This window comes from Eucalyptus grandis, chromosome 5 (assembly GCF_016545825.1).
Source record: "Eucalyptus grandis isolate ANBG69807.140 chromosome 5, ASM1654582v1, whole genome shotgun sequence".
NCBI classification, from domain to species: Eukaryota; Viridiplantae; Streptophyta; class Magnoliopsida; order Myrtales; family Myrtaceae; genus Eucalyptus; species Eucalyptus grandis.
In genome coordinates this window covers 50,055,863-50,067,208 of record NC_052616.1, presented here as the reverse complement: position 1 = coordinate 50,067,208, position 11,346 = coordinate 50,055,863, and positions in this window count along the sequence as shown.

Below are 11,346 nucleotides of genomic sequence, written 5' to 3'. Positions count from 1 at the left end.
AGACTCAAGACTCAAGACTATTCTCATTGACAGTTTTTCTAATCCAGTGACGAAGGCAATCCAGAGCCAAAGTATTTGGTTGATGATTTGGTCTTATCCTCTGGAGAAGATCTCTTGGCTGGATAAATATAACGGATTCTTTTATTCGTAATCAAGATCGTTTGAAGATCCGATGGTCAACGAAATATTCTTGGTAGGTTCTATTCTTGGAAACCAAGATCCCGATTGTATGGGCAAACAGATTGATGGGCTATCGTCGGAGTTCCTTTAATAGCTCGAATGATCTTCTTGATTGATTCTGTCCAATGGGTAGATTGGAGGAATTCCTTTGGTAAGTGCCAACGGGTATGATGGCATAAAGGAGTATAAAAGGAAGACGTTCTAGTTACTTTAGTGCATGATCGATAGAGAAATTCCAGAGTCTGAAGTACCTTGATTATTAGTCGATACATTTTGAGCAAAATTGTACACACAAAGAGTGTTCATACTTTTTACCAAAAAAAAAAAAAAAAGAGTGTTCATACTTAGTGACACCTTGAGCGAAGTAGATCATCTACACCGTGAAAGCAAGGGAGAACAACACCGTAACATCTCTTTGTTCATAGTGGAATCTAGCCAATAGGCTGTCAGTGCAGAAGAGTGGACGTAGGCTTGACATAAGCCGAACCACCATAAACCGCGTGTTCAATTTTCTCCTCTTAGTCTTACTTTGATTATCGTTTGTCTCAAATCTATCAACTGTCTAGTATTGTGCAATTATCGAGAAAAATCCTTTATATACCTATTCACCCCCTCTAGGTACTTATACTAGCTATATCAGGAACCAGACAGCCGGTCTGGTCTGGTTCCCGGGTGGATCCATAGAACCAGTCCAACCTTCACGGCTTCCCTTTTTCGCCCTCTCCACATCTACTTATTCTGGCTCTCTCAACCATGGTAGCTTTATTTTCCTCAAGTATTAGCGTCACAGCGGCGGCGGTTGCAACCCTCGCACCGCTTTTGTCCCAACCACCACCACCATCTTTACCACCGCCTTCGCCGTCTCTTGCTCCTCCCTTGAGACTAACAATGAGGAGGACAATGGGGACGATGAGCTATTCTTAGACTTGGAGTTCACCCTTGTCCCCAAAAATGAGGACGATGGGGGCAAGCCTGAGGAGGGGGAGGAGGAAGAGGGGAGGTAGAAGTAGGACAAGCCCAACAACAAAGAGGACAATAGTGATAGTGAATGCAGAGGTGGTGACGAGGATGGCGACAACGTGGAGAGAGAGTTCAAGTTTGAGGGGGGAAAAGAGAATCAACTCACTGTTTTGCCGAGTTTGGACTAAGACTCAAAGGGAGATTAGTAGATCCAGAGGTGAATTGGAGAGGAAGAGGGAGCTTGGGGATATTTTGAACTAAGAGAGACGAGATGGAGTAAGAGAGTAGTGAATTGAGACAATATGGTGATTGGAGTCCTAAATTTTAGATTTGCTAATTTTGATTTTTTTAATATTAAAAATTAATATATTATTATAATATAATCGGTCCGGTCCGAGTAGGCGGGTGGGCGGATCTGCCTATGGAACCGGGAACCAGACCGGTAACCACCGATTCCTATAAATTGGAACTAGGGAACTGGACCAGTTCCCTTAAGAATCACTGGTTCTTAGTGGTTCCGGTCCAATTTTGGGCGATCCAGGTGAGTCTCGGTTTTTTTGCACACCCCTAATTTTTATCTCCCTAATTGGGCACCGGAACTTGTTCGAGCACGCTTTTATCTCTAATAATCTTCTCGCCTTTGATTTTTTTTTTTTTTTAGCTTGTTTGGCTAACTTATCCGAATCAACAAATTAGGATGTTCAATGGATTTAATTGGAAGTGGTTCGAAGAGAAGCGCATCATTGTTAATGTCCCTTAACAAAGTTTGAAAGATGATCTAGGGTTTTCCATGCGGTGAGGCCGACAAAGAATGAGCCCTATTTGTTTTCAAATTATGAATAATTGAAGAATCAAAGAGAGAGAATTATGGATTTCCACATTGACTTATACATAAATTGAGTTATTGTCATGCGTCTTCCATTTTGAGCAATTAAACGGTAACATTTGGGGAAAACTAATAGAAGATAAAATGTATTATAGATATACTAATTTAGAGTTTTTGGAAACTCCAAAATTAATTTGAAGTAAATTTCTTATAAGTATATTAATGTAGGGTTTTTAGTTATCCAAAAATTAGTTCTAGACAAATTTACCACAAACATATCAGTTTATGGTTTTTCGTGATATCAAACTCTTTTTTTTTTTGGCTTAATCTAAATCTTACAATTCATTCATTGACCATTTAGACCTTGGATACAAATAAAGGATTGCGTTATTTTCCATCTCTGGTTAGAGAAAGTTAATGATGATAGATGTAGCGGCATATATCCATATTTGTAAAGCATAAATTATAATTACGAAGTTCGAAGTGATTTTTTCTCTCCTCTTTTTTCTCAACTTTATTTTAAGTATTTGACGTCTAATTCGAAGCAAGATACTTTCCATGCTTTTTGGCTGCGTTTGGAATTAGCCTTGCAAAGGGGCTTTGAGCCTCTAAAGATACTTAGGCCAAAGTTTGGGTGTTTGGGAACCACTTTGCAATTCCCATTCGGCCAAAGTTGGCCTTCTGAAGGCTGAAAGCCCAAGGCAGGTGCAAGGGTGCCTTGGGCTTTCAGCTTTCTCGGCATACAAGTTATACTGTTCATCGTTTTATTTTTTTTCAAAACCATCCTATTCTACTGTTCATCATCTTCTCTGCTGAAGGATTTGTTGCTCGAAGCTCCGCCGACGGCTCGGCATGGTCGTGGTGGCCCAGGAGACCGTCGCCGGGGAAGGGTGCGACCGTCGCCGGGGAGTGGTGCGTGTCTGGGGCGCGGCGATCGCCGTGGGTCGCGGCGGGGTCGCGCGGGATTGGGGGCAACGAGGTCGCGCGGGAGGTCCCGCGACCTTGCCGACCCGGATCCGGGACGGCGAGGTCGCGCGACCCCTCCGCAACCCAGATCCGGGAGCGACGAGGTCCTCCCGCGACCTCACCGCCCTAGATGCAGGTCGCGGCGGTCGCCGGTCGCGCGACCTCGCCGCGACCCGATCCGAGGCGGCGAGGTCGCGGGACCTCGCCGCCCTAGATATGGGTCGCGGCGGGTCGCCCGACGTCCGGTAGCCTCCCGCCGAGGTCGCGGGACCTCGCCGCCCGATCCGGGTCGCGGCGTGGTCGCCCGACGTTCGGCAGCTCCGCCGAGGTCGCGCGACCTCGCCGCCCCCGAGATGGGTCGTGGCGGGTCGCCCGACGTTTGGCTTGCCTCGCCGGGGTCGCCCGACGTCCCGGCCCTCCGGGGGCGCCGACGTCGCTTGCCTCGCCGGGGTCGCCCGACGTCCGGCAGCCCTTGCCGGGTTCGCCCGACGCCCGCTTCCTCGCCGGGGGTCGCCCGACGTCCGGCAGCCCCTCGCCGGGTTCGCCCCCGACGTCCGGCAACCCTCGCCGGGTGTCTCCGACCTTTGCCCTTACCGGTTAATTTTTATATTTTTTTTATAATTTGTTTTATCACAAAAGTCCTTTGTAAGTATAATTTTTCCAAACATTATTTTGCTCAAAGATACTTCACAATGGACTTTTAAATTGTAATTTACAAACACAATTTGCATTCTAAAAGTCCCTTCAACCTAAAGTCCTTTGCATTTTCCTAATGGCTTTCCCCAAAAGTCTAACCAAACGCACCCTTTGTGGGTGCAATTCTCGATAGGCAGAAGTGGAAAAAAACCAAAGAGTGACACCATTCAGTCCAACTCAGTTCAAAAGTCAACGAAGTCATCGATGGTTAAATCCACAAAGATCAAATCGCCTGAGATTTACACAAGATTTATAGGTCTTGTCAAACTAGAAGGCCGTAGACGCCATCGTGCATGAGCTCATGCCTTCTTCCTATCTCTTCCGGACTCTCCAAAGCATCACCCAAAAGTTTTTCTTATTTCCATTTCTAAACTTTAGACTTATGATTTTATGCCCACGCGTACAACGTGTGTGATTCCACGGGTGATGGGACGATGAAACTATTTAGGATAGATATTGAGAGACTCGTTTTTTTTTTTTTTTTTTTTTGGTAAAGATATTGAGAGACCGTAGATATAAACACAATTTTTGAATTTCAGCCATGTTTATTTCATAAAAATAGATAATGTAGGAAACATTTTCTTAAAAAATGATTGTTTATATTGATTGCAAAAGTGAATGATCAAAAAATATTTTCATTGTTCACAAAAATAATTATATATAAGTTGTCGTCAATGATAGAAATATTTTTTATTGACTAATTATTTCATGTGGTACATGCGATTATTTTTAGGAATATATTTCTCAAATTAGTCATCCGTCGTAAGACAATTGCACCCAAATTCATAGTTTCAAGTACTTCTCAAGACCACTCAAACATTCTTCTCGAGAAAAGGACACTATCATTCGGTGCTCATTGTAGTGCTCTAATTTTTCAATCAATTACTTGGGCATCTTAACGGTTAATAAAGACGCGTTTGGTAATGTTTCTATTCCGGGAAAAAAAATTAAACATAAATATTTTTTTTTTTTTGTTCCAGAAACAATTTATGAGTATAGTTTTCACAAAAAAAAAAAAAAATAATTTCTATGGTAACTACAAAAACTTATACTCTAAAAATAAAAATGTGTTTGGTAAACTTGTGTAATTTTTTTTTTATTTCTTTTAATTTTTCAATATTTTTATTATATTTTTCATTTTTTTCTTCTTCCTTCCTTCTAGCCGTGACCTTGCCAGGTCACCATCAAGTCGGCATCGCCCAGCGGTGGCCCGGCGAGACCGAGCCTCGTCGGTGGCTGGGGGAGTTCGACCTTGCCAAATCTAGGCAAGTTCAAGCTTATCTAACCAAGGTGGTTGGCCTGGCCAAGGCCGACCTCACGTCACCTGGGAGGGGTCGAGCCTTGCTTGGCCATCGAGGCCACCATCGAGGCTTGGCCTCGCCCAAGCGGTGTGAGGTCGGCCTCGCTAGGGGTCAACAACGCTTCGACGAGGTCGCTGGCCATGATTGAGGCCGGCAACCGGCCAAAGGAAGAAGAATGAAAGAAAAAAGAAGAAGTGTTTATCATAATTGTTCCCGAGAATAAGAAACAAGTTTTTTCTACTTCTTATTTTTGTTCCAAATCTATTCCCTGGAACAAAAGTGTAAACAAATGCGTTTATGTTCTTTTTTTGTTCCTCGGAACAAAAGAATAAAAATTTGTGTTTCAGGACACAGAAACACATTTTGCCAAACACACCCTAAGTGTTCATTGGAACTAGGTCGGCAATTTCTCTAGCAGAAAAATTCTATGTATTTTAAATTTTATAGCACTTGTGATCCGTTTTCTTAAAATTATGACATTTAAGTAATTGACTAAAAAGTTGCAAATTTCAAGTGATTAATTAAAAATTTATGATATTAGAGTAAGCATTGTATAAAAATTATAGTACTTGTAGCATTCTCTCCCCATCTTTCTCATATATGATGTTTATAAAGTAAACGATTAATGTTGAAAAGCTTATCATTTGGGAGATGGAATCGACAATACTCTCAAACCAATGAGGATCGATGTTGGAAGATATGCCTCGGATGGGATCCTGGAGATATATGCTTAGAATCATGCTCGATTATGATTGTGCATAAATTAGCTAGGAATTGATTTCAATCGATTACACAAATATTTTTTTGCCTTTATTGTATCACTTATGTATTATATTTACAGGACTTTGTACAATGAGAATAGACAATGAAATACAATTTCCCAGAATTCTCTCGTCTTTCCTCGACACTTTGTTTTTCTTTCATGGTATCAGAGTCGCCAGGCTTCTGACCTTTCCTCGCTTCTGCTCCTGATTGCCCACCAGAGGAGTTCTGACCTACAAAATAGATCTGCCATCTGGTATAAGAATCACCTTTGAGGAAGAATATAAGAGCTTTTGTTTTTTTTTACCTTCAATGGCTAACAACCAGTCCACCGCAGAGACTCCACCGCAGTCGCAGATCCAAAGTCCACCTACGACAGTTCAACAACAACCACTCCAGGCACAGCTCGTATAGTGGAGACCCACATAGGCTCAGTTTAGTTTGGGGGAACCTATTGCGGGCCAAAACTTTCCAGTGGGTACCTTACCTATGGTACCTTGGGCCAAGCTCAAATTCATCAACGCCTATTTATGTGGGCCTCTAGGGAGCTCATGTCCAGTCAAAGGGAGCCCACCAACCGTGAGTGAGGCAAGCCTAACTCCCAGATTGGAGCAAACAAGCGGGTCAAGAGAATCGGGTATGGGAACAAATCCCTACCCAGGATTTTTAAATGTGGGTTATCAATTCGGAATCGGGCGAACCGGGTCAAAGGACAAATCCCTACCTCGAACTTCGCACCTAGCTCCCTGCCGTTCCCAGTCGTAGCCGTCACCGGGCGACCGGAGCTCGGTGACGATCCTGAGTTGCGGTTGATCAACCTACAGTTAATCGGGCTAGAGAACTATTCCAAGTGGTCTCGAGACTTTTGGCGTGCCCTTCTAACGAAGGACAAATATGGGTTCCTCGATGGGACTATTCCAATTCCTATCGACGACCGACTAACCCGACACTGGAGGAAATGCAACCAGCTTATTCGGATGTGGATTGACAACTACATTTCTCCAGATGTCACGGTTGGCCTTCCACCGACGGAGGACTTGAAGAACATGTGGGAAAACATCAAACAGATGTATGGCAAGTTAGATCGGGCACGAATCTTCTCCCTTATGTAGGAACTCGGCGAACTCAAACAGGGATACATGACCGTCTTAGCCTGCTACAACAAGTTGTCATTGTTGGAGAAAAATTTCTTATTTGTTTTGAAGTTGACAAAATGTTTACATCAATCTAGTCTGAGAACTTATAGACTCTATCGTCAAAGTCTAAAGACCTCCAGACTCAAGATTCAAAGACTACCCTCACTAATAGTTTCCAAACCGACGAAGAAAGGATTTATCCGATGAAGAAGACTTATCCAGATACAAGTATATCTTTAAGGATTTGGTTGGTACAATTGAAGAATATCTCATGCTTGGAGATAGCATCTTGTGATCAATTATTCTTATTGATATCAATTTGAATAATTAAATCTGTTGATTGGCGAAGTATACTTAGAAAGTTCTACTTATGGAAACCTAGATCCCGATTATATGGGCGAGTAGGATTGGTGAGCTATCATCACATTCTTTTAATAACTCGAGATCTTCCCTAATTGATTCTGTCCAATGAGTAGATTGGAAGAACTTCTTTGGAAGGTGCCAATGGTTAGGATGGCATGAAGGAATATAAAAGGAGGACGCTCAAGTTATTCGAAGGAGTGTGTGAAAGAAAAAATTCCAAAGTCTGAAACTCTTGATTCTTTCCTGTTACAATTTGTTGAGCTTAAACTGTACTCAAAAGAGAGATCAAATACTTGTAAGACTTTGAGGAGGTGTAGTAGAGTTTCTACATTGTGGAATCAAGGATGTGAGACTGTAAAATCTCTTTTGGTTCTTAGTGAAATCTAGCCAGTGGATTGTCAGTGCAAGAGAGTAGACATAAGCTTGGTCTAAGCCAAACCACTATAAACCTTGTGTTTTAATTCTCTTTCCTAATCTCTTTACTTAAATCCGTAGCTTTATATAACTGTTTACAATCTTTTATATCTTCAGTCTACCGTTTTCATATAAGTCGAATTAAATTGTTAAGTCTTGCAAAAACTGCATTATTAGTCATCCCTATGAAATGACCTCGAAGCCACGGAAGAAAAGCTCGAGCGTCCAGAGGAGACACTTGCACAGTACCGATCTATGAAAGAAAGGGAAAAGGCAACCTGATTTCTTTTGATTTTGAACGAATCATACCTGACTTTTTGTTCACAGATCTTGGCCACGGAAATCGGTGCCACCCCTTGGATGGATTTTTCAACTTGTCGTTCAGGAAGGGAGCTAGCGACTCGCATCCTCGGAGTCGATGATGGGAGGATGAAGTTTCGCCCTAACGAGCCGTGGTGAAAAGCAAGACCCAAGAGCAAAAACCCTAGCGCACGAAAAAGGGGCACTGCAAGAGGTGCTAGGGTTCCAAATTGAAGAAACGCGGCCCTTTAAAGTAGAAGGGATGGGTGGTCCAAATCACTAGCGACGATCGAACAACCAAAAGGGATCAATTCGCTTAATAGGATCGAACGGTGGAGATGAGTCGGGTGGAAAGGGATCCGGCGATGGAATTTTTTCAGCCTATGCAAAAAAATTTAATTCAAAGGGAAAAGGTAAATTATATTGCGAATCTTGCAGATGCCCATACCATACAACAGAGAATTGTTGGAAATTGCATGACAAACTCAAAGAAAAAGAGAAAATGAATGAATTTTTTGTAGCTTATCAAGTTAGCAATCCTAATCAATCCATAACATATGAAAAGTACTAACAATTGATTCAGGCATTGCAGAAATTGGACACCTCCAACAAGGGAGGAAATTTCTCAAGTATCTCTTGTTGTCTAGTTAATAATATCTCAAGGAAAGCTTGGATAATTGATTCCGAGGCAAGTGATCACATAGTTTGTGAGAATGCATTATTTTCAGATATGCATGAGAACCTGGATTTCCCTGTTTTTGTGCAATTACCCAATGGGAATGTCACTTATGTTACGATTACAAGAAAAGTCTAGCTTAGCCCACAAATCACACTCCAAAATGTTCTTTATGTCCTAGAATTTCGATTTAATCTTATCTCTATGTCCAAAGCCTGCAAAGAAAATTCCTGTCATGTATTGTTTGATTTTGACACTTGCTTCTTTCAGGCCCTTTCGATTGGCAGAATGATGGACTTAGGTAGTCTCTCTGAAGGACTGTTCCTTTGGACAAATTTTCCAAGTAATTTTGATTTGTCATCCATTTTTAAAAATAAAATGTCATTGCATAACACAACTACCAATAATAAAGAATTCCTTATGCATTCAAGATTGGGTCGTAGTGCTTCATTCCCTTACTCTAAATGTCAAATATGCCCTCTGGCAAAGTAGTCCCATATTCCTTTTCCCTCTAGCCAAAACCATGCAAATGATATTTTTTCCTTGATTCATATGGATGTCTGGGGTCCTTATCATACATTACATCATGATGGGTCACGCTATTTCTTAACAATTGTGGACGACTATTCTCGTGCCACATGGGTGTTCTTGATGTAGTCAAAATGACAAGTTTTCTCAAATTTGAAAACTTTTATTGCCTTGTCTAAGAATCAATTTGGGAAATCTATTCAGCGAATCCGTACAGATAATGGGAAAGAATTCTTCAGCAACAATTGATGTTTCCTTCTTTTATCCAATGGGAGTCTCCATGAAAGTTCATGTATATACACCCCCACAACAGAATGGGGTAGTGGAGTGCAAACATCGCCACCTTTTAGAAGTTGCACATGCATTGAAATTTCAAGCATCTATTCTAGAAAATTATTGGGGCGGATGCATTATCACTGCGGCCTATCTCATCAACCGTATGCTCACTCGGGTACTCAATGGAAAAACTCCATTTGAGTTACTTTTCAAGAAGAAACCAGAACTAGAACATTTGAGGATATTCAAATGCCTTATGCTTTGCAACAGTATTAAGCCCCCGTGAAAAAATGGGCCCCCGCGCTCGACGCTGCGTCTTCATGAGCTATCCAAATTTGCAAAAGGGATATTGTGTCCTCGAACAAACAACTGGGGAGTTCTTCATTAGCATAGACGTTATCTTTCATGAGGACGTGTTCCCATTTCATGAAAAGGATTCTTCGGAAGAAACACCGGATATCTCACGCCGTCCAGATCACTACATATCTACAGAAGACTTGACTCCTGGATATTTTTTTACAAGAACTCCAATTCCAATAATGACTCCAATTTCTTGTGAGAATTCCACACGACAAATTGATGTAGATCCAGTGCAAGAGAATTTCTCATAAACAGAAGATCATTCCAAAGAGATTGGGATTGAAGAAAGAGCATCTCCATCTTCTATTCAAGCACAAGTGGATTCTCCTCGACGATTTGGTCGCTCTACACGTCCACTAGCTTGGACAAAGGACTATGTTTGCGTAACCCTCAACTCACTAGGTATTCATTACCCAATATCAGTTTATGTTTTGTTTCATAGACTTTCGCCAAAACATAGATGTTGTGTTAGTCAAATATCGGAGGACAAAGAACCATCCAGCTATGAAGAAGCAGCTGCTGACTCAAAATGGCAAGAAGCTATGGGAGCATAATTGCAGGCACTAATTGCAAATCAAACCTGGGATTTGGTTCATTTACCTTCGAATAGAAAGCCTATTGGATGCAAATGGGTCTATAAAATCAAATACTGAGCTAATGGTTCCGTTGAGCGTTACAAAGCTCAGTTGGTGGCTAAAGGATTTACTCGATAGGAAGGTTTTGATTACCACGAAACTTTTTCCCCAGTCGCTAAAGATGTAACTGTAAGATCTTTTGTATCTATCACTGCCATTAATGATTGGCCATTACATCAAATGGATGTGTATAATGCTTTTCTACATGGAGATTTAGATGAGAAAATTTACATGGACATCCCTCAGAGTTTACAGAGACAAGGGGAGAATAGAGTATGTCATTTCCGGAAATCCCTCTATGGTCTTAAATAGGCTTCCAGGCAATGGTACGCCAAATTTGCCGATGCTCTCACATCTGCAGGATTCAAACAATCCAAATATGATTACGCCTTATTCACATGGACCCAAGGTATGTCATCGATCTACTTGATGATATATGTTGACGATATTCTTATCATGGGCAATGATAAAAGTGCAATAGAAAGATTCCAGAAGTATTTGCATTTTACTTTTCATGTTAAGGACTTGGGAGCACCAAAATATTTTCTTGGAATTGAGATTGCTCAGTCTGATCAAGGGATTTCTCTTAGTCAACGGAAGTTTATGCTAGAAACCATATCAAAAGCAGGTTTATCGAGATGCAAACCATCAGTTATTCCGATTGAGCAAAACACAAAATTGACCACAAAAGATTACGATGCAGGAATATCTAAGAATCATGATCCCGTTCTCAATGATCCTTCATGTTATTAGAAGCTCATTGGAAAACTCATATATTTAACTATGACCAGACTTGATATATCATATGTAGTGCAAACTCTCAGTTAATTTATACATAGTCCAAAATTGTCTCACATGAATGCTGCCTTAAAGGTTTTGAAGTACTTTAAAAAGTGTCTAGGACTAGGGATCCTCTTATCTAGAAAATGTAACATGGAAATGTTGGCATATTGTGATGCAGATTACG